The sequence below is a fragment of the Delphinus delphis genome, chromosome 20 (genome assembly GCF_949987515.2).
Source record: "Delphinus delphis chromosome 20, mDelDel1.2, whole genome shotgun sequence".
NCBI lineage: Eukaryota > Metazoa > Chordata > Mammalia > Artiodactyla > Delphinidae > Delphinus > Delphinus delphis.
The window spans coordinates 58,560,345-58,584,007 of record NC_082702.1 but is presented as its reverse complement, the minus strand read 5'-3'; the positions used below and the strand labels follow the sequence as shown (position 1 = coordinate 58,584,007).

The window sequence follows — 23,663 nt, the reverse complement described above, 5'->3', positions numbered from 1 at the left end:
TACATATAACAGATACGTGTTTGAGGAAGTCCACCATCACTCAGAATTATTGTTTTTTAATATTTATTTAGGCTGCGCCAGCTCTTAGTTGCAGCACGCAGACTCTTAGTTGCGATATGCATACAGGATCTAGTTCCCTAACCAGAGATCGAACCCAGGCCCCCTGCATTGGGAGTGCGGGGTCTTACCCACTGGACAGGGAAGTCCCTCAGCATTATTTTTAAAGACAAGTGGTCTGCAGTGGCTGGTGGTCTGCACGCCCAGGCCAAGTTGGCCTGGTGGGACTCCAGCTCCGCCAAAGACCCAGGGGTTGTTCCTGGGCCATCTCCAGAGTGAGAAACCAGCCCACGGGAGGCAAAAGGGAGCCCAAAGTGTAGCGGCAGCGTGGGCATTCAGCCTCCACCCATGTGGGTCTGTGTGGCCATGCAGCCAGTCGGAGCCTCAGTCCCTCCACCTGTAAAATGGGGGTTCCAGTAGCCTCTGCCTGGCAGATAGGTGAGAACTAAGTGGGAAAATGCAGAGCTTGTGCTCAGCTCAGTGCCTGCCCCCAGCAAGCCCTCCTCAATGTGGCAGCTCCTGCAGTGACTCACCATGACTGTGATGTGGCCAGACTGGCCTGGCCGTCCGTCTGACCCAGTCACCACAGGCCTCAGTCCTCCCAGGTGGGGACACGGGAGCCTTTGGACTGGCTCGGGACCTGAGCGTGGTCTCTAATGATTGCAGTTTTATTCTTGGTGTTTTGGGATCTGTCACGTCTCCAGTGGTGTTCAGCACCCTGTTTAAATCAGTGACAATGCAACTGATAATCTTTTAAATATTTATCTATCTATCTATTTATGTGGCTGCACTGGGTCTTAGCTGTGGCATGCGTGCAGGATCCAGTTCCCCAACCAGGGATCGAACCCTGGTCCCCTGCATTGGGAGCGCGGAGTCTCACCCACTGGACCACCAGGGAAGCTCCTGCAATTGCTAATTTAACACAAAGAACTGACAACGATGTGCTGTTTGTAGGGGTCAAGGTGCAGCAGAGCCCAGGCTGGACCCAGCTTCTGCTAATGCTCTGTGAGAATCTGGTGCCTGTCCGTCAGTCCACCTGTCCGTCGGCCTGGCCGAAAGCCCCTGAGGCTGGCTTCAGGCTGTCTGTTCGATGCTCAATGCTCCACCTGGCCCACTGGTGGCATGTTAACATATCTGAAACCTAGAGGCATCTTAGGCTTACAACGGCGAGAGTGTTCTCTTTTCTTAGTGGCACTTAAAATGATGGTGCGTCTTAAAATGTATGGCGCCTCAGAGCCCACGAAGTAAGGGAGCCGGTGTGAATAAACGCCGATGTATGAAGTCCGGTCACGAAGTAAGGGAGCCGGTGTGAATAAACGCCGATGTATGAAGTCTGGTCACGAAGTAAGGGAGGCGGTGTGAATAAACGCCGATGTATGAAGTCCGGTCACGAAGTAAGGGAGCCGGTGTGAATAAACGCCGATGTATGAAGTCTGGAACACTTGCTTTTAAATCCACGTTCTTCTGTGACACGGGTTCAGGACCCTTTGCTCTTCCCCCAGGACAGGAGGGGTCCACACCTGATCACACTCTGAAAGCCAGGGGATGGGAGATGCCAGACATTTGTGTTCCAAGTAATCCTTCACCACACCCCTCATTTCCACAAGGACAGAGGCCCAGGAGGTCGAGGGACTGGTGGAGGCCACATGGCTAGTTGGTGACCCAGCTGACAGATCCCGGAGCAGTGCCTCTGGGGGTGGCAACCAGGATGGGACGGTGGTGCCCCGCCCCGAGCCTTGCACTGTGTTCCCACCAGCTTCCTCTGCCTAGCTCGCCCCGGTGGGCAGGGCTCAGTCAAGAAGAAGGATATTTTTTGGCACATTGCTGTATTTTTGTACTTGGGAATTGGGGACCTTGGAACTTCGCATGCAGATTTATGCCAAATGAGATGCAAACCAGGGCTGTAGTGTTCTGAAGTTCTGGCTCCTCTGTCTCCTAAGACCGTGACCTTGGGACCCCAGCTTGTCTCTAAGAAACAGCCTGTGTCTGTTGGAGGAAGAAGAAAGGGAAAAGGCACGGATTTTGCTAGAATGTACTAACCGGGCAAACGCACCAGATATGCCGCAAAGCACTTTAGGGAAAGAGGCAAAGTGGGCGCGGGTAGGGAGGTAGGGCGAGGGCTGCAGGCAAGGAGAAGCGGGGCGCACAGAGGCCAGGGCAGCGGCTTGGGCGTTCCTGCAGGGTGACATTAAACGAATGGGACGCAGATAAATGCAGAGCACACGCAAACGCCCCAGGCCAGAAGCTGTGAGCGGGAATCCTGCGGCCCCCGCACTCCGCTCCGTGACTCGGTCAGCGTGGGGCAGAGGCCACCAGGGCGCGCGGTGCGGGGCGCGGCCAGAGGGCGCCCCCTGCCGGCTGAGCGCGGAGGCGGCCCCGGCCCGGCCCGGCCCACGCGGCAGGCGGCAGGCGGCAGGCGGCAGGCGGCGGGCGGGGGGGCGCGGCGGCCGGAGGAGGGACGCCTGCCGCTCGCCTCCCGCCGGGACGCCAGACGCTGCGGCTGTAAAACTGCGAGGCGGGCGCCCGCCGACTGCTCCGAGGTGGGTGTGCGCGGCGGCGCGCTCAGCTCCAGGCCCCCACCCGCCCGCCCAGGGCGCGGCCTGCGGAGGCGGAGGCGGCGGCGGCGGCGGGGGTGGGCGCGGGCGAGGGGCCCGCCGAGCGCGCCACTCGAGCTCCCTGCACGGCACCCTCACGGCTATCCCCACGTCAGCCCGCGCTCCCGGCCCACGGCACCCACACTGCCACCCCCGCGGCACCCCCACCACGACATCCCGCGCTCCCACACTCTCCGCGCTCCTCGCTTCGCGGCACCCTGCGCTCCCCTCACGGACATCCCTCCCTACTGAGCGGCGCGCGTCTCTCTCTCCACAGCAGCCGCTCTCCCACCCCGGCACCCCGCGCACCCGCATTCCGCCCGCGCAGCCCCCACACTCGCACCCGCGCTCCCGGCCGCCGGCTGCGCCCTAGAGCTTGCGGCCCCCAAGGCTGGCCCGCGCCCTCGGCCGAGTTCTCAGGACGCGCCCCGGGGTCCGCGGCTGCCCGAGTGGCTGGGACGGCGGGGGCGGCCCTCGGCGTTGGGCGGCGGCGGGCGGAGCCGCTCTCCCGCGCCGACCCCGCACGGAGCCCGGCGCCCCGGGGCGGAGCTGAGCGCGATGGGCGCCGAGCGGGAGGCAGGTGGCGCAGCGGCGGCGGCGGCGGCGACGAGGGGCAGGAGGCGGAGGCGGGGCGCGCGGGGCGGGGGCCGCGGGGCCCCGTGAGACGCTCGGGCGAGCGCGCGGCAGCCGGAGCCGGCGCCCGCGAGCCAAAGGCGCGGCGGCTGGACCGGGCGCGGGCCGCGGAGGCCGGAGACCGCCCGGGGCGGCGTGCGCGCTTTGTTCCCGCGCGGGCGGCCGGCGGGCGGAGTGAGCGGCCCGGAACGCGACTGGGCATGGCCCGGGCAGCCGCCCTGCGCGCCCCGGCCCCGTCTCGCGCCTGAGCGCGGCCGGCGCGAGAAGACAGCGCGCGGTTTGCCCCCAAGTTACGGAGGCAGGGACCGAGTTCGAAAGAAAAGCCGCTTCAGGAGCCGGGTCGCGAGAGTGCAATCGCCTCCCGTCCGCCGGACCCCCGGACCGTAAGTGTCCCGTCCGTCCGCGCGCTGCCGCGCTGTCACCCGACTCCGCCCGCGGCTGCTGTCCTAGGGTCTCCCTGCAGCCAGGCAGAGTGCGTGGGCCTCCCGAGGCCCCCCCTCCCCACTTTGCAAAGTTGGAGCCCACAGCGGGGTGGGGCCAGCCCAGTCAGCGCCCGCCCACTGACCACCCCCAAGGTGAGCGGGAGCTTGACCTGCTGGGGGTGTGGTCAGACCTAAGGTGGGACCTGCGTGCGGAAGGTGGGGAGTCCTGTGGCTTCCCCTGCGGTGCCCGCGCTTCCCGACAAAGAGGCCTCGGGCCATGTGACAGGGGACTGGTTGGGGGGCAGAGAGGGTGACCCTAGGACAGATGGAGGTGCCTGTGGCCAGGCTGGGGAGGGCCAGCCTCCCCCTCTTGTTTTGGTTCCTGGATATGCCTCCCAGCGCAGGAGCCGTTAAACATTTTTAGGCGTGAAGTCCTGGGGGTTGGGTCCTGCCCCACTCCCCGTGGCTGGGGAGAAGGTCTTGAACAGCAGCCGCTGGATCCTGACAGCTCCGGGGCCTCGGGCGCAGCCCCGTGGCAGCGATTCTGCTCACACGCTTTGGGAACCGTCCATCTGCATGTTGGGCAGGCTGGGAGCCAGGCTGTGGGAACGGCGGGGAGGGAGGTGTGAGCCGACGTGGAGGGACAGATGGCTGGAAATTCAGCCCTAGACGGGCTTACGTGGAGCAGAAGGCGGCGGGGCTGGTGGCAAGCCACACTCTGAGGCACCGGGCTCTGAACACACAGCCCCAGGCTGTTCCGCCTTCCGGCCCCTGGGAACTGCGTGTGTGCTCAGACCCCTGTAGGAGTGGAGACCCCTGCCAGTCCCCTCCCCCCCCAGAATAACTGTATTCCCCACGATTTGGGCTGAGGCTGGCCGATCTCTGGCCTGTTACAGAGACCAGGGGGAAACATATTTCCTTTGAGAATAGAGATCTTGTGCTCCTGTGGGAGATGATCTGAGCAACCATCAGGCCCTGACTTTGACCAGCGGCCAGGACACCAAATCATTATGTCTAACTGGGCGTGTGTTTCCTCCCCTGGACCCAGAAACAGGAGGTTCCCAGGGCGGCCGCCTTCAGAGGACAGGGGCTGGCCGGGGACAGAGGGAGGGCAGCTATTCTGTGTCCCTCGTCGCTCTCCCAAGTTGCCACAAGTTTTGAGAAACTTCTTGAGGTTGGGCCCCTGGGGGGGTTAGCTCTTGCCTGCCCTGGACGCCAGGAAGCCCCCCGCATCTTTTCAGGGGCAGGGGCAGGGCACACTCATAGAGGGCTGGCACTGTGATGGGCACTGGGGTCTTGCTGTGTCACCCCACCTCCCACCTTCTGTCCTCTGCATGGGGGTCCCAGGGAGGCAGGGGGTTCTGTTCTCTGTTCTGTGCAGCTGACAGCCGGGTCCCTAAAGAGCCTGGCTGCGTGGGGCTCTGTTGCCGGGCCACCCTCATGCGATGCGAGGGAAGAGGAGGGTAGGGGCGCTGAGCAGAGGAACAGATGTGGCGCCTGGGGCTCCCGAGAGCTAGGCGGACGCTGGGTGGGAGGGGATATCACATTAGGACCAATTTTCTGTCGGAATCCGGCTCTCTCTGGAGTTGCCTTGATCTGTGTGTGATGGGGGGGAAGGGACGTGGTACCCGGTTGCTCACAAGCCCACCCAGGGTCCCCGGGCTGGCGAGCTGGAGGATGTGGGGCGGACATCTTCCTCCAGGACCCTCTGGGGCTGCTCTGGGCCACCCACCAGCCCTTCCTCTGTCACCAGGTGATCCGCATAATGAGTTACCACCTCCAGGAAATCTCTCTGATTTGGGTCCACATATTTTCATTTCTGCGTAACTGGAAGAAATTAATTTTCCTTCCTACGTAAGGATCTGGAGACGCCGGCAGGCTGGGTCACTAATCCGCGAGATCCAAGCCCACGAGGCTGCTGTAGGGGGCGGCTTTGCGCACTGGGCTCCGGGCAGCGGGGAGGGTGGTGTCGGGAGGCATCTCCCTGCCACCTGGAAGTGCCCTGGAGCTCTCGGCGCCCTCCCCCTTCCAGCCACGTGTCTGCCTCCTGCAGGACCTGCAGGGTGGCGGTTGAATTCAGTTCTTCTGAATTCCCTTGCCAGTCAGTGTGTGCACACGTGTGTGCTCAGAATCCGGAACATGGGCGAGGTGAAGGGCTAGCACACAGTAGGTGCTTAATGAGCGGTGCTCTGGGGGCGGGAACTGGCTTTCCATGGCCCAGCTCTCACTGTGTGTGGTCTGTCCTGCCGCCAGCACGAGTCAGCCTGGGGACCAGGCATGCCTTGCCCAGCGAGGCTCAGCGCTCACACTCACCGCCTGAGTCTGCGGGACAGCCTGCGGGGCGGTGGGACTTTCCCCGTTTCACAGACGCCCGCCCGGGGAGGTGTGGGCTGTCGATTCCATGAGGGGAGCCTGGGTGCCCCACCCCCACCCAGACAGCAGCCGCCTTGGCCTCCCTGTGTCTGTAGCCCTGGTCCCCGGCCCGCCTGTCAGGGTTCCTTCCACACCTGGAGGGGCTGGTGGTGACTGCTGGGTGCTAAGGGGGGGTTAACGCCCCAGTTGTCGGAACCCTCACCTGGACACAGTCTCAGGCTCGTGGGGCACAGTTGTAACTGACATCCAGGGCACCACCTGGGGCTGGGGGCCACCTGGGATCAGGGCCGGGGAAGGTGAGCACCTCTGCCGTGTCTGGGTCACAGAGGCCCAAGGCCAGCCCCCTCCCCCGTGCCACCACCCTGGACAGGGGAGGGGTGGTCATTGTCACTCGAGGCCCTCTGGAAGCCACTGGACGTTGTCTGTTAGAACGCTCGCATCGCTGTTGGGCAGCTGGTGTCACCTCCCAGATCCGGGTGGGGCGGCCTGAACTCTAACTTGTAAACGTGGGCAAGTGGCCACTGTTGCATTTACTGGACCAAACTGGCTCTGGAAGGTGCTGTCGCCCATCGCTGCATTGCTGGACAGGTAGTCGTCCAGGCAGGGGGTAGAGAGATCGGAACGCAGCACCAACAGCAGCTCACACCCCGATGGCAGGCTGTTTCCTCTCACGTGACCTCAGGACAACCCTGAAGTGGGCACCCTTGCTGCCCCATTCTCCAGACGGGGACATTGAGGCCGGGAGAGGTCCACCAGAGGGGGGACAGGCCCCTTGAGCTTTCCGCCAAGTTCCGACTCCGGAGGGCCAGTGTGGGGCCTGCAGGCATGCTTCCTGAGAGCCCCCCCCAGATTCCCATGTCCCCCCACCTGGAGCCTCTGCGTCCGGCTGCGTCCGAGGGAGGGGCAGGAGGAGGCTGGTAGCTCGCGATTGGTGGGTGTCCGTCTGGGGTGTGGCCCCTGAGGGCCCAGGCTCGCGGGGAGCGGGGAGCTCAGAGGGGTGGGTTGGTAGAGGCTCCTTTTTTGCACGAGGTCACAGCTCCTCGAGGCGTGGGTGTCCGGGTCCAGGCCAGGCTGCGCGGGCACCACGCTGCGTGTTCTGAGGGTCAGGCTCCGAGACAGTTGGACAAACCTCCAAATCCTTTCTGGGCCTCATGCCCCCAGACTTCTGGGCAAAGAAGGAGCGGGCGTGCTTCTGCTGCCACGGTTCTGAGGCCGGAACCCTGCTCCGTGGGGGCCCAGATGAGGCAGTGCGGAGGGCGGGGCCCCTACGCCAAGCACACAGATGCCAGCGCGGGCTTGGCATCTGTAAACAGGCTCCTGGGCAGGATGTCACCCTCGTAACCTCCGTGGAAAGAGCCAGGCGGAGGCCTGGCGCTAGGGATGGAAACTCAGGATAAGGAAAGTGAGGAACAGTGGGTTCCCGGTTCCCGCGTCTGAGTTCACGGCATACCCGGGGCACTCGGTGCGTGGCTGAGCGGAGCCTCCGACGGACGCACCGTGTGCAGCGGTTTTCTGCGGCGATAAAACAAGTCAGGACTTCGGCTCTTTGTACCCCGGCGACTGCACCGGCAGCCACGTGTCGGTGGGAAGGAAAGCAGAGATGCTTTTGGCTGCAACGAGGAAACCTTCTCTTGGGGCCAGGGTGCCCGCAGTCCCGCTCGGCGACCAGCCGCACGCTCTTGGCGTCCGGTGTCCATCCTGCTTACTGTCCACACCCGCTTCCAGCCTCCCCGAGCAGGGGTGCTTGGACCTCCCACTACCCCTGAGGCCAGAGCGTGGCGGACGTGGCAGGAGGAGGTTTGGGAGGACGTCCGGCACTGGGCGCCTTCTGTTTATTTGAGCAGAGAAAAGTCCACAGTGGGGGCAGGGCAGGAGCCGCAGCTTCCGGGGCAGGTCCGGAGGTCTCCTTGTGTACCTGACAGCCCTGGGCCACGTGCGGAACCCACGGGGAAGTACTCACCCTGTGGTCCCGACCCGGGAGCACCCGAGAAAGCCAGGGTGAAGCCACTGCAGGAAAGGAAAGCCCTCCAGCTGCTGTGGCCCCCCTTACAGGCAGGCGGGGGACATGTTGAGAGGCAGGAGGGTCGTTAGGACCAGAGGAGGCCACAGCCCCCCCCAGCTTGTTCACCCAGGCTGTGTGGAGGGGACGGGGCACCACCCTGGCCTCTCTGAGCCCCACTGCTGAGATTTGAATCCCAATTCCCTTCCTGGTCACTGTGTGACCGGCAGCACATCGCTCACCCTCTCTGAGTCTATTTCAATGCAAAATACTGTCGCACTGGCTCCTCCCTCTTTGGGTTGCAATGAGGGTGAAAGGTCGGGTGTATCTGGCTGATTGGTGGCTCCAGACCTGGCTGTCACAGCCCCTCTCTGGGGGCCACTCAGTGCCAGTGCTCCCACAGCTCTGCAGTCACGCCCTGTTTCTCCGATTCCCAGCCTGCGCCTGCGTCCTCCTGCCCAAAGTGGGGTGATCCAGCGCAGCTCAGGCCCCCACGCCTGCTGACCCGCCTCCCCACGCTGGGGACGCAGCTAGCTCAGAGCCAGGGACCGGGGCTGTGTGCCCTGCACGCCCATGCTCCGCTCCCCTCCCAGCTCACAGAGGGAAACTGGGGCTGGCGTCATCACATCCAGTAGCGTCATCACATCCCACCTCGGTGGCAGAGGTGGGATTCCAGCTCAGGAGCCCAGGTCATCTGAGTCCAGAGCCTCTGTGTTTCCGCCACACCTGGTTCCCCCAACAGCTGGCGCAACTTCTCCCTGGGCCTTGGGCTTCCCGAGCCCACCCAGCCCAGCCTGGACTCGTGAGCGCAGTAAACACAGGAGCCCTTTCCTCCGACCTCCCTGCCCCTGAGAAGTCAGAGTGGGGCACCGGCCACCCCTGCCCCGGGCAGAGCACAGACGGCAGCATTCCGTGTCTGAGCTGGCTGTGCACAGGGCGGAGGGAAGGGCAGGTGTTTGTGTGCTGACACTTTCACACCAGGCTGTGCTGGCAGCGCGGATGTGGACGGCGGGGGTGGCTATGGTCCTGGCAGAGAGGTCCTTCTGCTGTCGTAGAGGACATCTGGGCAGGAGAGTACAGGGTACGCGGTCCTATCCACTCCCTTGACGAGCAGCCGTGTCGCCCCACCAGGTGCCTGTCCACAGGCAGGGGCCAGGACGCCGCCGCCTTGCTGTGACCCCGTCTGCCACGCGCCTTGGAGTACAGACTGGACAGCACTACAGGCGTTGCTTTTACCTGGGGAAGATCCCGCTTGTGAAGGCTCAGGGTCGGGGGTCTGGCTGAGACCCTCTCCACGTGGCCCGCCAGCCGTTGATCTTGTCGCCTCACGAGCTCTTTGCGTAGCTGACTCCCCGGGGTCCGATCGTGTGTGGACGGAGCCCTGGGACGGCCTCTCTACATGCCGGCGTCTCTGGACTATTCAGGGACCTCACGGAAGTTTGGAGTTTGCTCGGTTTGTGATCCGAGTAGCTGTTAGGGGGTGGGACATGCCATGTGCCCTCTGGGACACCCGAAGCTGTGTCCCACAGGAGATGCTCTGAATGACGGCTTCTCCTGGGACGCGTCGGCCCCCACGGCCTGGTGAGCCCAGCCTGCGCCCAGCACCCACAAGCAGAGCAGACTGTGTCAGTTAGGATTGTGGCCGCAATGAGAAAAGGGGAAAAGGAAAAGGAAACCCACATAATTTTAATGATATCTGTTATTTAACCCAGTATATCCAAAATATTGTCATTTCAACAGGCAATTGTTCTTTTTCAATTATTGAGATCTTTTTTAAAAAAGACTTTGAGGGACTTCCCTGGTGGTGCAGTGGATAAAAATCTGCCTGCCAGTGCAGGGGACATGGGTTCTATCCCTGGTCCGGGAAGATCCGACATGCCATGGAGCAACTAAGCCTGTGCGCCACAACTACTGAGCCTGCGCTCTAGAGCCCGCGAGCCACGACTACTGAAGCCCACGTGCCACAACTACTGAAGCCCACGCGCCACAACTACTGAAGCCCACGTGCCAGGAGCCTGTGCTCCACAACAAGAGAAGCCACCACAATGAGAAGCTCGCACACCGCAACGAAGAGTGCCCCTGCTCGCCACAAGTAGAGAAAGCCCGCACACAGCAACGAAGACCTGACACAGCCAAAGATAAATAAGATTTTTAAAAAAAGCAAAAAGAGTTTGCGATTCCACGTGTGTTTTACACTACTCTGAGTTCTGAGCAACCACGTTGGCTGGCTGGTGGCCGCCATGTCGGACAGAGCAGGGTGCGGGCACAGGGAATTCTCAAGTGGCCACAGCAGTGAGGGCTGCTGTGATGCGATGGTGCTGGGGGTACAGGTGTGTGGCGTTGTGAGGCATGTGTCGGGGACGACCCTGCGGAGGTGACAGACCACACGGAGGCCAGGGGGCCGGGACCAGGCGGGGGACTGTGGGGCGTGATGGACCCGGAGGGGACTCTGGTCTTTATCCCTGGAGGCTCAGAGGCCCAGGAAAGCCCCTTGAGCTGGGCTGGGTGGGGTGGGGTGCGGGGCTGGTCAGGTTTGCATTTTGAGAAGATGGTCCTGGGGGACAGATGTGGACAGACACGGGCACCGAAGAGGGTGGGGCTCATCCAGGAGAACCGTGCTCCCTCTGCGCGTCGAGCCCGAGCCCCCAGCACGGGCTGTAGAGGCCCCTTCTGTCCCACAGTCAGCATGTGGGTAGGACGGTCTGAAGCCAGGGCACTTATGCCTGAAAAGGTGTGCTTCCCAGCTCACTGCCCTTCCGTCTACTTGGTGAGGAGGGGCCGGGCTGCAGAGAGGTCCCTGGTGGAGGGGGAGCCGCTCGCTCCGGGGCCCATGGTGGACCTCACCCTGCTTTGGGAGCCCTGTGTGTGAGTGGGCATGTGGGGGGTGCACACGGGGCACGTAAGTGTGTGTGCAAGGCTGTGAAAACCAGGCAGAAGAAGGATGTGTGACCTCCCTCGACTGTCCCGAGGGCAGCAGCCCCGGGGGCACTCATAGGGGAGCTGTGCAGCCAGCCTAGACTGTCCCAGGACACCTGTCACCACCACCTGCATGGACTGTCCCAGGACACCTGTCACCACACATGGACAAGGACTGTCCCAGGACGCCTGTCACTACCATCTACAAGGACCGTCCCAGGACACCTGTCACCACCATCTACAAGGACCATCCCAGGACGCCTGTCACTACCATCTACAAGGACTGTCCCAGGACACCTGTCACCACCACCTGCATGGACCGTCACAGGACGCCTGTCACCACCATCTACAAGGACCGTCCCAGAATGCCTGTCACTACCATCTATAAGGACTGTCCCAGGACGCCTGTCACCATTCTCAAGGACTGTCACAGGACGCCTGTCACCATTTTCAAGGACTGTCACAGGACACCTGTCACCATCTACATGGACTGTCCCAGAATGCCTGTCACTACCATCTACAAGGACTGTCCCAGAATGCCTGTCACTACCATCTACAAGGACTGTCCCAGGACGCCTGTCACTACCATCTACAAGGACTGTCCCAGGACGCCTGTCACCACACATGGACAAGGACTGTCCCAGGACGCCTGTCACTACCATCTACAAGGACCGTCCCAGGACACCTGTCACCACCATCTACAAGGACCATCCCAGGACGCCTGTCACTACCATCTACAAGGACTGTCCCAGGACACCTGTCACCACCATCTACAAGGACCATCCCAGGACGCCTGTCACTACCATCTACAAGGACCGTCCCAGGACGCCTGTCACTTCACGTGTGCCTGGCTTTGTTGTGGGAGAGCCTCGTTCAGGGTGTCAGGCACCCAGCTGGAACCCCGGCCACAGGCTTGCCCTTGGCTGGAACAGGTTATATGGTTTCTTGGGGCCTCGGTTTCCTCTCTGTTCATGCGAAACCTTTTCAGAATCTCTGCAGTCTGATCGTTAAATCCCTGCTTAGGGACCAGCACAGTTCCTGGCCCGGGGGGGTCGGTGGAGTTGTCGGGGCTTGTACGGCCCTGGGGGCTTCGGGGTGGAGGGGAGGACGGGTCAGGGTGGCCACGCGGTCCTGGGCTTGACCTGTGCCGACGCCCCGCGTTCCAAAGGCTTTTATCTGATTCTCAAAGCGGCTGAGCTTCCTTCAGTTGCCACCCGAACCCCTTTCCGGCTGCGAATCCTCACATCACAGGGGCCTTTGGTACGGTTAGGCCTCCTGGTTCATGAGGTTATTTAGGCGGACTGTCCTCAGGGTCCCTGCTGACTCCCGAAGGCCATGCCTCCGGATGCGGGGCGTGTGTTGGAAGGTCGTGGGTCACTAGCCAGCGGGGCCAGGCCTCACCATCTTCCTTCCTGGGACCACCAGCCCCAGGGGAGCCGGGGTTGGGGTCAGCAAGGTAGCCACCCTCCTGCCCACTTGTAGGGCTGGGACCCCCAGGTCACCAAGAGCCTTGCGCCTGGGAAGAGGGCCATGACCCTCCCAGTTTGCGCTGCTGTGGGCCAGCCCTGGCCGCCAAGCGGGGAGGGCAGCGTGTCCCCATCACACCTGGACTCCCCAGTCCTGGGCTGTTAGCAACACAGACGGGCCACGGGAGGAGGACAAGGTCGCGTCCTGCCTGCCTCCGTCTCCCCACTGGGTTTCTTTTTTATTGTAAAACACACAACATGACCTTTGCCACCGTAACCACTTTTGAGTGTGCGGTTCGGTGGCATTTAACACATTCACGATGTTGTACAACCAGCACCACCGTGAAATTCCCAAACGTTCTCATCACCCCAAAAAGAGGAGACCCGTCCCCACCAGTATTCACTGCCCCCGCCCCCGCCGCGCCCCAGCCCCTGGCAACCACTGCTCTGCGTTCCGTCGCCGTGGACCTGCCCGTTCTGGGCGTTTCAGATACACGACCGCCTCTGGCCACTCAGCGAGGTTCGTCCGTGTTGTCACACGTGTCATGCTTCATTCCTTTGTAACAACTGAGATTGGACTGCGCGGATCTGCGCGTCTTGTGTGTGTCCATCACCAGCTGATGGACAGCTGGGCTGCTTCCGCCTTCGGCGAGTGTGACTGATGTGCTGTGAACCTTCGTGTACACGTTTTTGGGTGCGTGTGTGTTTTCAGCTCTCTTGGGCTCACTCCTGGGACAGGAACTGCTGTGCCGAGTGGTCACTCGGTGTAACTCACTGTCCCCCAGGTTTCGAGGGATGAATTCACAAGAAGAGCCTCCCACCCTGGTCGCCCGGCTTCCCAGAGTCGCCTTCCACAGGTGACACGCCCTGGCCCGGGGTCGGGGCGGAGTGGTGATTCCTGGCTGTCGGGGACGCCCCGCCAGGAGCCTGGAGGGGGGTTGGGCGGCAGGGCTCGTCTGCCCGCAAGCTGTCCTTGTATTTGGTTCCGCAAACAGTTACCGCGTCTCCTTGGCACCTGCGTCCGGCGTGCGTGGCACGAGCAAGATTCTGCACCTGGTCTCCGGCTTCACCCTTGCCCTCCCCCCACTCACAGGCAGGCAGTTTGGGGCCTCCACGTGGCAGCCGGAGAGGCCCCCGGAAAGCTAGTCAGATGTGGCTCCTCCGGGGACAGAGCCGGATCGCCCGCATTGCTGCGGTGGCTTCAGGGCCACACAGCCCCGCCCCGCCTGCCTTGCTGTCTCCCCGGCACACCGGGGCCTGGCGGGGGCTCTGCCTGCGTGCTCCCCCCACCCTCACACGTGGCTGCCGGTGCCCCCTCCGCCCCGCCCAGCGTCCTCTCTGCCGTGAGTGCCCACGGCCCCCCTCCCCCTCCCCGCTGGGCCTCTTCTTTGCCCGGCGCCACACCTCCCTCCTGGAAGGTCAGCTCTGTGAGGGCAGGACTTCCGTCTGTCTGTTCGCCGCTGCCCCAGAGCCCAGGCGGGAGCCTGACACCCAGGAGGCCCAGGGGATCAGGAACGTGTGTCATCTGTGAGCGCCCCCATCTCACGCGCGGCGATGCCAGGGTCGCGGCTGCGGGGATGCCCTCGCCGGGTGCTGGGAGAGGGCTGTTTGAACAGCAGGGCCCGCCTGCCTGCAAGCTGTCGCTGTATTTGGTTCCGCAAACAGTTATCTCATCTGCTCGCCAGCCCTGGAGTCGGGCCGTGAGTCCTGCCTGCGTGGGGGCCACGGGGGGAGGCGGCCAGGGTCATGCCGTCCACCTCAACCTTACCCCGCGGCGTCTCGAGGGCTCACTCCAGGGGCAGCTGAGAGGCGGGAGAGGGCGCGCCCCAGAAACAACTCGCTGGGACGGGCGAGCTCGTGGAGAAGTCACCCAACTCCGGCTGCCGTGGCCAGAACACCCCTCGTTCCATAGCATAGAACCACCAGGTGCCGGCTCTCAGATTCCTGGGTCGGGAGTTTGGACGGGGCCCGGCGGGGACGCCCAGTCTCCACCTCGTGATGTCCAGACTCTCCCTCTGGCCACCCAGGATGGGGGACTCCTCGTGGGTAAGGAGCCTGTGTGGCGTGGGGAGGAGGCCCCCTCCTGCAGGAAGAATTACGGAGAGTTTCAGGGTGGGGGGTCAGGACAGGCCCCTGGGGGTTGGGACCCTGCAGAACCTGGGCCTGGGGCAGAGGAGGGGAGGGCGGTGGAGATCGCTCCGGGTCACCTCTGCTTCAGTCTCCCCAGCCAGGACGGCCCCGTCCCGGGAACCACTGAGAGATTAGGCATTTTCCTTCCCAGCTGCCAGGGAGCCCGGGCCTCTGGGGCCACTGCAAAGCCAGGAGCAGCCTGGCACCTCGTGGTATGCCTGTCCGCCATCAGCTGACACAGCTTGTCCCCCTGGGCACCCCGGCTCCCACCCCACGTGGGGCGGTCCCTGGAGAAGGACAGATGGACCCTCCCCTCCCAGAGGCGCCGGCCCCTCCCCTCGCCTGTCTGGACACAGGGCAGAATCCGAATACCCAGGGCCTGGCCAGGGTGCATGAGATGAGGATTTTTCATTTCTCTCCAAACTGGAAGACAGCGGAGCTCTCGAACTGCAGCAGAGCTTCAGTCCCTCACTCCTCCTCTGAGCCCCCTGCATGCTGGGGGTGGGTGGGCCTGGCCAAAGCCACCGTGCCCCCAGCTTCGGGGGGGCTGGGGGTTTGCGTTCTGACTCCAGGCGGTGCTTCCCCGCCCCCCACCTCCGCTCACATCTGCTCATCAGGGCTCCCCCTCCAGCGTGACCCCGCTTTCCAGCCGTTGCTTCCTTCCTGGACGAAGCCCGGGAGGCTGGCCCCAGGGTGGGGGTCACTGCTGCCCGGCACAGCGCACGCCCAGCGGCTGTGGGACGCCGGCACAGAGCTGGGTGACGTGGAGCTGAGACGAGCCGTCGATTAGAACGCAGTCGGTTCGGCGGTGCTTGCTCGTTCCTTCGACAGGTAGCGCCTGAGGGCCTGTCGTGCGTCGGTGCTGTTCCAGGATCGAGCGAACGGACCGCTGCCCTTGCGGGGCTGCTACTCTGTTTGGGGAGAGACGGACAATAAACGAAGGGGTCGAGGAACATTTTCTCTACCAGGGCCCGCGGGGAGGGCCTGTGGCTGGGGGGAGGTTGCTGTCCTTGCCAGGTCCAGCTTCTCTGATGAGGTGACATTGAGCTGAAGCCTGGAAGGGAGGGAGCCAGGAGGCCACCAGGGCACAGCCCCTCTGGCCTAGGGAACAGCCTGTGTGAAGTCCCTGGGGCACGAGTGTGCCTGGCACATTTGAGGACCAGCGAGGTGGGCTTGTGGCCGGAGAGACACGAGGGAGGAGTGCCGAGAAGGGCGGAGCACGGCCCGGGAACCGCCGGTGGGCACTGAGGACTTTGGCTGGTGGAGGTGCTGGCATCCACACTGAGGCGTGGGGACTTCCCTGGCGGGGGAGTCTAGCGGCCGAGACTCTGTGCCTCCTCAGCAGGGCGCGTGGATTCGACCCCTGGTCAGGGAACTAAGATCCCACGTGCCGCGTGGCCCGGCGAAACGTAGAGCAAAAACGATACTAAGGCATGCAAAAGCCGCGAGCTCCCCGTGCGCCCGGCTTTGCGCTGAAGCACTCGCAGGGCTGATCCGACGGGAGCCCTGGCATCGCCTGGGGTCTGCCTGCCCCCCACCCTCATGACCGCACGGCGGCGGCCAGTTTGTCCCTGAGGGAGATCCCCGCGTGGAGCTGCGCCTTCCCAGGCTCGCGGGCCTTCTGGGTCAGGCTGTGGCCCCACGACTGGCGGCTTCGGCTCGCCCTGTCCTCCTGCTCAAGCTGAGGCAGGTGCTTCTTCTCCATCCGCCCCGAGGCCTGCCGAGAGGGAGGAGGGGGAAGCTCACTTGTGCCCTGAACCCTGCGCTGCTGGGAGAGGGTCGGAAGATGGGCATTCAGAGACCAGGAGGGCCCGCGGGCGTCCTCACGGCGTTGCAGCTGAGTTGTGGAGCCGGAATAGGCCGGAACTGAGCCCGGGCTGCCCCTCGGGTCTGTCCCCGGAAGCTTGCTGTGCTGGACGATTGTGGGTCTGAAGCACACGGCTCAGAGCGTCTGCCCTGCCGTGGGCTGTCCCCGGATCACAGGAAGGGCAAGCGGGCGAGTCCCACACGCCCGCACGGAGCGCCGTCTGCACAGAGGCCGCCCTGCAGGCCGCGGGGGGCGGTCGGGGTGAGGCCTACGGACACAGGTGTTCCCTCCAAGGCGCTGGGGCCTCCTTAGCAGCTCTCTTTTAAAAAGAAGTCACATGGAAACGGTCACACTACCGGGGCGGGAGGGTGTCCCGTGACTGGGAGCGCCCCGCGGCCTTGGCCGCAATCGGGGCCCCCCACTTCTCAGCCTCGGGAAGCCCACCCTGAGGGGAACCCGGGAGATGAGGGCGCAGCCCCAGATAAAGCGCCGCCCGATTCCGCACGTGCCCGAGGCTCACGACAGGCCTGGCCTGGCCTCCCAGGGTCAGAGGGGAGACCCGGGGCCAGTGGTGGCCTCGGCTTTCCCTGCTGTCAGGCGGGGGGATGGCCTCACAGCCCGGCAGAGCGCTGCTCCTCCCTCCACAGAGAGCCCCGGGCTGTTTTGACTCAGCAGGGCCCCACCCCCAGATCTCCTGGAGGTTCTGTGGAATGAGTCAGAACACCCAGAAGCTTCCGCCCAGGAGGGAGGTGTGGAGCCGGCTCCCTGCTCCCTCTCCCAGAGCAGCTGCCACCGCGGCTGCAGCAGCGCCGGCCCATCTGCCCGCCCGGTGCCGTCCAAGGCGGGGAGGCGGGGCTGGAAACAGATCCTCTGCCCTTTGTGGACACAGCCTGTTCTCCAGATCAGGGGACTGAGGGCCGGCGGGTGAGGCTGCCGCTCTGTGACCCCGGGCTGGCTCCTGCCCTCTCCGTGCCCCTCGGAAGCAGCACAGCGATTCCACCTCGGGGCTGATGTAGCATGTGGACACTCTGAACCTTGCACTTGACCAGTGAGCGCCCGCTGGCCAGCAGCATCTCATTTCTGCAGGACCGTCCCTCTGTTATAACTGCCCACCCACGGCCTGTGTCACCTCTGAGGGGGCGGCTTCATCTAGCCACACACAGAGGAGGTCACTGGGGTTTAAACCCCGGGGTGCGGCCCTCCCGCCGCAGACGTGGCCTCTGGGGTGCGGGGTCCCTGTTCTGACTCGGGTCATCACGAGCCCTTGCCTCAGACCCGGGGCGTGGGGGACCTGAGGGTCCCTGTGGTCCTTTCCCTGTGGCCACTGCCCATCTGAAGTCCCGACCAGCAAGTCTGGGTTCCTCCCCGCAAGCAGGCGGGCCCTCTGGAACACGCGGGGCTGCAGGCTGCCAGCAAGATATCTCTTGGCCTGAAGGACGGGCCTTGGGGACGGCTGTCCTTCCTGGCCGCTCCTCGGAGAGCCCCCCGGGCATGGAGATGTGCTCAGGGTGAGCTAGCATGGGGCTCCCCACGTCAGGCCCCGCTGCCCCAGCGCCCTGTGCAGAGCTGCTGTTAATGCATCTTACGGCTCAAATTGGCCCAAAAACCCCAGAGAAAGGCCCAGATCCGTGTGAGGTTGATGGCCGGCGGGTGTTGAAGGGACAGCACGCTGCAGAAGGTCTGAAGAGGCCCCCACCCGGCGAGGCTGAGGTGCAGGCGGGCCCGGGCCCGTGCTGGCCTTGGCCTCCAGCAGCTCAAGGAACTGCCCGGCCACGTGCAGGAGTTCAGCCTGGTGGCCTGCCTGGAAGGGGAGGCATGCAGGGAGGCTGGCAGGACAGCCCCAGAATCCTCGCGCCCGTGTCGCGAGGCAGGGTGAGGGTCCCCCACTTCCCGGGGAAGATGCTGAGGCCGAGCGAGCGAAGGGACCCACGCGTAGCTGCGGCCAGAAGGTGGGCGGCTGCCCGACTCAGCCCGAAGGCTGTGGCTCCCCCCAGCAGCCCGCTGCTGGTCTGGGAGAGGAGCGGGTTGGGTCCAGGCAGCTGTGTGCGCTCAGCCTGGGCACACGCGGAGCTGCGTCTTTGGGTGGAGCCCCACCCCTGCGCTCCCCAGCCGTGTGCCCAGCAGTTACTGAACCTCTGTGTGTGAGTTGCATCTGTAAAATGGGGGGGGGTGGGGGGGGTGGGAGGGTAACACGTCTTATGTTTCGACTTTATCATTAAATAGCAGGAAAACCTCACGGGGCTGTTGGAAGGATTAAATGAGCTAATATATTGTTGGTTACTTAGCACTGGCTGCTCCCCTCCCCCTCTCCCAGGGTGGGACAGGATTCCAGGTGGGGCCTGTGAGCTGGGACCCGGTGTTAGAAGGGCTTGGCCCCTGGCCTCTGGCCTGTCCCTTTGTGGACTGTTCACCGCCTCTCAGAGAAGGCCTGGTGCAGGCAGCCCCTGAGCAGGTGCCCACCGGCAGCTGGAGAGGCAGACTGTTCTAGAACACCGTGGGTGAAAGGTGGACTGCATCCTGGGTTCCTCTCCGTCCACTTGCTATGATGCCCGTGGCAGACATCACCACGCAGTGGGACACATCTTGCCCTTTTCCCTTTTCCTCAGCAGCAGCATTCTCGCTGAGCGGCTCTGGTGCCCACCTGCCTGAAGGGCCTGGAGTGCGAGTGGAAGCCCACTGACCGCTCTGGCTGGGTGGGCTCTGACCATTTCTGCTTCTGTAAGCCCTGGGAACCTGGGGGAGATGTGGGGAGAGTGTCTGTGGGAGGCTGGGATGTGCCCCCCACCCTGGAAGGAGAGACCCGGGTGTGGAAGGAGGGGGCACCCCAGGGGCCCATCAGACGTGAGGGTTGAGATCCCACCAGCCCAGCCCCCAGGGACAGCGTCGGCTCCGGAGCTTGGCCTCTGTGATGTCCTCGGTGCTGTCAGTACACCCTGGAATCAGGGCTCCCCCGGGTTCAAATCCAGCCCCTCCGGAGGGGGGATGTGACCAGGTGACCCCTTGGAGGGGTTTCCGCCCTCCTGAGCCTCCCGAGTGGGAATGATGACATCGCCTGGGTAAGGCTCGCTCACAGAGCGGGTACTGGGCGCCTCCTGCCCTGGGCCGGGCTTCGGGGAAGCAGGCACAAGACGGTGAGAAATCACAGACCATGGTGAAGGCTGCGGAGGAGGGGCGCAGGCGAGGGGCGGGTGAGGGCACTCCTGAGGCGGCCAGGCCGGTGCTCAGGATGCAGCGATGCGATGCAGCGTCTGACCGAGCTGTCTTCCCCCCCACCCCGCCCCTCCCAGGCAGGCCTTCGTGGACCAGGCACAGGCCTCCACTCCCTGGCCGCCTCCTTCCCCCAGCAAAATATGGCCGAGATGTGAGTGGGGCACCCTTAAGGTCCCTCCTTGCTCTCCAGTGATGAGGGGGGTGGCTGGAGGAGATGAGGGGGGAGGGCAGAACGGGGTGTAGAAGGGGGCTCCACCCCATCCAGGGGCCCCTGGAGGAGGTGCCCACCCGGCAGCCCCAGATCAGGGAATCCCGGCTGGCACCGCGCCACCAGCTCCCTGCCATGCTCATCCTGCAGGAGCCAGACACAGCCCAGATCCTTGCCAGGCTGGGGGGAGGGCGCGCACGCGGCTTCGCCGACTCTAGGCATCCTTTCTGCTGCCTGCGTGTAATTAACAGGCTAATTAAAAGCAGGATGAGTTAATTGGTATTCATTTATGTGGCAGATGTTTTTAATTGAGGCAGGAAACAATTTACCTGTTTACATAAACAATGGCAAAGGCAGGCTTGTAAAACACATTTTTTAAAATATTTTCCTCCCCTTCCTAAAAAGAATGGAAATCACTTGGTCTCCCCGGCGCCTCTGTGTGAGAGCGCAGGCCCCGCCCGGGAAGTTCGTGCCAAGAGGAAACATCTGTTTAAAAGGTTTGCTTCCAGAGGACTGTGTTTTCCTTAAATCCAGTGAAAGGAGGTTGTTCCCAGCTTGTGTGGACGCTGGCTCACGGTTGCCTCCCCAGAAGGCTTTAGTGTCCCCTTAGTGTCATCCCCAGGGCCCGCTGGGGGCTCTGGCCTCGAGGCTGGGTGGGCCAGGCTGGGGGGAGACCACCCAGCAGGGTGGGGGGCAGGGCTGGGAAGTGGCAGGGGACACCGTCCTGCCAGGCTGGGGGCTCCTCTGGGTGCGGAGGGGGAGGCTTCCTTTCCACCTGCCTTTGTGTGGTGTGGCGCGGCGTCCCTCCGTCTCGCGGCAGGGCTCAGGGGAGCACCTTTGAGAAAGCCAGGGCTCGGGGAGCATCTTCGAGAAAGCCAGGGCTCCGGGAGCACCTTCGAGAAAGCCAGGGCTCGGGGAGCACCTTCGAGAAAGCCAGGGCTCGGGGAGCACCTTCGAGAAAGCCAGGGCTCGGGGAGCACCTTCGAGAAAGCCAGGGCTCGGGGAGCACCTTCGAGAAAGCCAGGGCTCCGGGAGCACCTTCGAGAAAGCCAGGGCTCGGGGTGTCTGCTGTTGTAGGTTGGCACTAATTTGGCACTTGCTGTATACCTGGCTGCTGCCTCTACTAGTTATTACTCTGCGTCTTATTTTTTTAATTTATTTTATTTATTTACTTCTGGCTGTGTTGGGTCTTCGTTGCTGCACACGGGCTTTTCTCTAGTTGCGGCGAGCAGGGGCCACTCCTCGCTGCGGTGCATGGGCTTCTCATTGCGGTGGCTTCTCTTGTGGAGCCCGGGCTCTAGGCTCACGGGCTCAGTAGTTGTGGCTCGCGGGCTCAGTAGTTGTGTCACACGGGCTTAGTTGCTCAGCGGCATGTGGGATCTTCTCGGACCAGGGCTCGAACCCGTATCCCCTGCATTGGCAGGCAGACTCTTCCCACCAGGGAAGCCCTCTGCGTCTCCTCTTAACCCTCGAGGGTGGGGCCCATCCTCCCCATTGCACAGGTGAGGAGACTGCAGCGGGAATGAGCATAGCCTCCGGGTCTCGTACACACACACACACACACACACACACACACACACACACACACAGAGTTGTGTTTACATAGAAGTGTCTGGAAGGATCCTGGAGACCCGTCAGCGGTGGTTACTGTGGGTGGGGGCTGGGAGGGGTGGGAGCGGGTTATAGTCACGGGTTTCCTGTGTGACTATGACCCCCACCTGGGGCCAGCTGCCACGCTCACCACGGGCACGTTGCTGACTCTCTGAAAGTAGGGAAATAGCGGGGTCCCGGGGACTGCGTGAGGTGACAGTGGGAGTGGGATGAGACGCATGGCCCATGGCACGCAGCAAACGTGCAGGAAGCTGTCTGCACTGGAAACGGGTTGTGTGTGGCCCCTGAGGCTCCTGGCCCCCCTGCGGGGGAGGGTCTGGGCCGTGACTTTTGGGTGACATGTGATCGGAATTTCTGGAACGTTTCGACGGTTTCTGGGGAAGAAGATGGACTGTTTGGAATCCATCAGGGAGAAGGGTCCTGGGAAGATGGTGCCCGGGATGCAAAGAGGCTGGGGCCCGGTGCCTCCCTCCAAGAGGTGGTGTGAGGCCACTCTGCCCCCAGGCCTCTCCGGCGTGGCTGGCGTTAAATTGTAAAATTAACCACAGGTATCTGAGGAGGTGAGCAGTAGACAGAGCTGCTGGGGCCAGACATGCCTGTTGTGTCCTTAGGAGCGCCCAGCCTGCACCAGTGCTGTGTGACCTCGGGTGCAGACCTGGACCTCTCTGAGCATGTGGGAAGGGAGGCAGTGATGGCCTCCCCGGTGCTATGAGCTTTGACCACGATAGAATGCTGTAGCTGTAAGGCCCCCAGGGTACCTCGCCTCCTGTCTTTACCGAGTTCTCTGCCAGAGGAAGCGTGAGCTTTTCCAGTGGCCCCCAGCCTCCCCCATGAAGGCAGAGACGGGAGGGCCTGGGGCCCAGGGCTGCTGCCCCCGCAGCGGTGGGGTCTCTCGTGGGCCCGGCTTCGTCCCTGGGTGTGTGGGTCAGGGAGGGGCCTGGGCAGGGCCTTCCACGTCCAGGAAGCGAGAGGGCACAGAAGGGGGGTTGGTTGTCTCTGGGTGGGGCGAGAGACCACAGGCCTGCCCGCACCCCAGTCCCGGTCCACAGGGGCTCCCGCAGCAGGCACGGGGGCAGCGCCATGTTGGGCTGCCCCTCACCGCAGAGCAACCAAACCAGCTCTCGGGTCATCCTTACGAAAGTGGGGCGTGAGAGCTGGAGACACCCCGGCCCTCGGAGCAAAGCCAGCCCGGACCACCTCCTCAGCCCCCACCTCTGCGGGCGGTGACGTCTAGACCTGCTGCAGCGGGTGCAGGTCACCACGTGGGATCCCTCAGGCCTCGCGGGCAGCATCCTAGGGCCACACCCCCTCGCCGCATCGGTGGCTCCCGTCACGGGTGACCGGGGTCCTCACGGGCCACGTGTGCCGAGGGCGGCGTTCTGTGTCTCGGGGCTGGCGGGAGGATCATGTGGCCCTCCGGAGAGACGCCCTCGATGGGCCGTGCGTGCAGGGTAAACCGCCGGTCTCTAATTATTATTTAGCATTCACAGGCACAGCCTGATTATTTTATATTTTGGCAACATTCCTCTGGGGCCTTCAAGGTGATATGCAGCCAGTCTGCACGTCTTTTAAGCAACGAAAATGCCTTGGGGTCGGGTAAGCCTTCGGGGGCGCCTCGTTGCCGGCAGGGGAATATCCCTAGGTTTCCAGACCCTCCGGCCTCCCCGCCCTGCTCTCCACCTTCGTGCACAGGCGGAGCTCGATACTAGATTGTTCCTGGAGTTCCGACCGCACTGCTTTGCCAAGCTGCGCCCTCCACCAGGAAGCCCTCCCAGCTTCAGCTGTGCACACCGCACAGGGGCAATGCACCTCTTCTTCAAGGCTTCCCTGCCTCTCCCAGTGACGCACCCTGTCCGGGTGTGCCTGCGCGGATGCAGGGCTTCCCGCTTCACCCAAGCCTGAGCACCGACCATCCTCAGAGGGTGTTGTGGCCAGAGTTGCTTGCGTTTTGTGAGTTCCTTTTTTAAAATAAGGGATCTGGACTAAGGCTTCTGTTTATTCGCTCAGTGGCACTTTGTCATTGTCTGTCTGTTGCTCACGTTACTGTCACTTTCGTTCAGAGCTGGCGGGGGGCACAACGCTGGTGGGCGGCAGGCAGTTTAAAAATAAATCAGGAGGTGGTTTAAAAGCGGGGCTGGTCCAGGAGGGAGGCAGAGAGGAGGGGGCCTTGCTGCCTTTGCCCAGGGGCAGCTTTTGTTTCCTTCTAGAGGTTCTCCGTGTACATATCAGATCCTCTT

At 63.2% G+C, this 23,663-nt stretch overlaps 1 protein-coding gene across 1 annotated transcript in view; it reads left to right on the top strand.

Annotated features, from left to right (window-relative positions):
- Window positions 1–3,632: 3,632 nt before the first annotated feature.
- CBFA2T3 (CBFA2/RUNX1 partner transcriptional co-repressor 3) overlaps window positions 3,633–23,663 on the top strand; it is a 52,147-nt gene continuing 32,116 nt past the window's right edge. Inside the window, exon 1 of the mRNA XM_060000409.1 lies at window positions 3,633–3,667. The gene's annotated coding sequence lies outside the window, so the exon portion shown is untranslated. The remainder of the gene's footprint in view (window positions 3,668–23,663) is intronic.